At 42.6% G+C, this 2,197-nt stretch overlaps 1 non-coding gene across 1 annotated transcript; it reads right to left on the bottom strand.

Annotated features, from left to right (window-relative positions):
• Positions 1-1,889: 1,889 nt before the first annotated feature.
• LOC140821266 (small nucleolar RNA R71) lies at positions 1,890-1,993 on the bottom strand. Its single transcript, XR_012115685.1, has one exon. It is a non-coding gene; the product is annotated as a small nucleolar RNA R71 (small nucleolar RNA).
• Between the last annotated feature and the right edge of the window lie 204 nt (positions 1,994-2,197).

The following is a 2,197-nucleotide window of genomic DNA, read 5'->3' as shown; positions in this document are numbered from 1 at the left end:
TATCTCACTATTGGGTGATGAATTTGCAGGAAAAATGGTCGGAAAACGGAAATTATAGCAAAGTGTGGCAAAGTTGAAGAATTCGGACAGAATACTCGGCGCCGCGCGGTAGAATTTTAAGCCGGGCGCGAAAGATGACTAATTGAGCAAGCCTTACAGAAAGTTGGCGCCCGAGCGGTACTTATATACGCCCGGGCGCGAGAAGACGAGAGGCCAGACAGAAAGTTGGCGCTCGGGCGGTACTTTTCTACCGCCCGAGCGCGAATGCCGCACCAGCCGAGGGACATCACAGAAAGTTGGCGCCGAGCGGTACTTTTCTACCGCCCGAGCGCCGCCTATTTTGGAAATTATTGTGCGGATTCTCCACCTTATTTTGGAGGTGTGGTTGATATGGTAGGCGATTGCACCTTTTTGAGGGATATTCAGAACATTATTGAAGGAGCACAAGGAGTTTTTGGAGAGCTTTTGCACTTGGATTGAAGATTCGACGGTTTCCGGGCATCGTTCTTCGCAGATTTCGTCACGTCTCGTTTTCTAGTTTATTTTCCTTTATTTAAATATTGTTTTGCTTATTTTAATTATGAATTCTAGTAGCTAAACTTTCATATTTGTTGGGTTAAAGGAGATCCTACCCCGAACGTTGAATCGAATAATTTATATTTTGATTGTGCGTTATTCTTGATTTTACTACTGTTTTATCGTGTCATTAAAGAATAGCTAACTTTAACGACGTTTTTATATCACGAGTGAGTTCGAGAGAAAACGAGTGATAGGATCGATTAGTAGAATTCGCGGATCTACAATTTACGTAGATATATGAAATGGATACGTGCCGATAGTCATAGTCTTAGGGTCGAAAACTAGGGGATTTCATCAATCGAAATGCGATTCATTCTTGATAAATAATTAAAGACATATTACTTCATTGAGTGAATTAGTTGGCATACCCCTCGTAATCAATTAATTCGTTCGATCGTGATCTACGCTTCCGACAGGATTTCTAATCTATTGAACACTCTCTCGAGCTATGAGTATAGTAGGAATAATCACACAAATCAATTTTCGTTGCTAAATGTTAAATAACTGAAAATAGTAATTGTTAAACACAGTCTTCAGCGGAACGATACTCGTACTCACGTACACTATATTATAACTTGACATCGTGCACTTGCGATCAATTTTTGAGCATACACAAAAATATTTTATTGGGGATTTCACTGTGCAAGTTTTGCTCGACCAAGTTTTTGGCGCCGTTGCCGGGGACTGTTAATCTACATTTTTATTTTTAGTTATTTCCTTTAGCATTATTTCATTTCTCTTGAGATAACACTTCACATTTTCTTACAGATATCCCTTCCAGTGCATGCCAAAGTCACTTGACGTGGAGCTTGAATTCGATCCTGAAATTGAAAGAACCTTCCGCAGAAGGAGACAACAGCAGAGGCTTAAAGAACTTATGGAGAGACACGAGCCAGAACGCGAGGAGGAACAGCGTGAGGAGAGACATATCGAGATGCCACGCCGCATACCAATGCTGGAGTATGCCAACCTTCTTTGGAGGGTGCACGCCTAGCATTGTGAGACCTATCGTGCGGCAAATCACTTCGAAATCAAACCAGCCATTATCCAGAGATTCAGAACACCGTCCAATTTGGAGGAGAACTGCTGTGGACGATCCAAACACACACATCGCGGATTTCTTGAGATTTGCGATACTTTTAAATTTAATGGAGTTTCTGATGATGCTGTTAGACTGCGTTTATTTCCTTTCTCTTTGCGTGATAAAGCTAAAGCTTGGTTGAATTGTTTACCTGTAGGTTCGATCGCTACATGGGAGGACATGGCGAAGGCGTTTCTCATCAAATACTTTCCTCCATCGAAGACCATGAAGCTGCGGGCAGCATACAACATTTGCTCAGTTCGATCAAGAGTCACTATATGAGGCGTGGGAGCGTTTCAAAGATCTATTACGAAGATGCCCCCATCATGAGTTGCCACTTGGGTTAGTCGTTCAAACACTTCTATTATGGCTTACTGACTCCTAATCGTACTATGATAGATGTGCTGCTTGTGGAAATCTATTGAGAAAAACTGCTGAGGAAGGCTATGAGCTACTGGAGGAGATGGTGCTAGCAGTTTCACTACCCAATCTGACAGGAACAACCACCGCGGAAGAATGCCCCCCGAGCAGCTTCCC

This window comes from Primulina eburnea, unplaced genomic scaffold (genome assembly GCF_022965805.1).
Source record: "Primulina eburnea isolate SZY01 unplaced genomic scaffold, ASM2296580v1 ctg50, whole genome shotgun sequence".
NCBI classification, from domain to species: domain Eukaryota; kingdom Viridiplantae; phylum Streptophyta; class Magnoliopsida; order Lamiales; family Gesneriaceae; genus Primulina; species Primulina eburnea.
The sequence above is the reverse complement of the archived record's forward strand: the minus strand, read 5'-3'. Positions and strand labels throughout refer to the sequence as shown.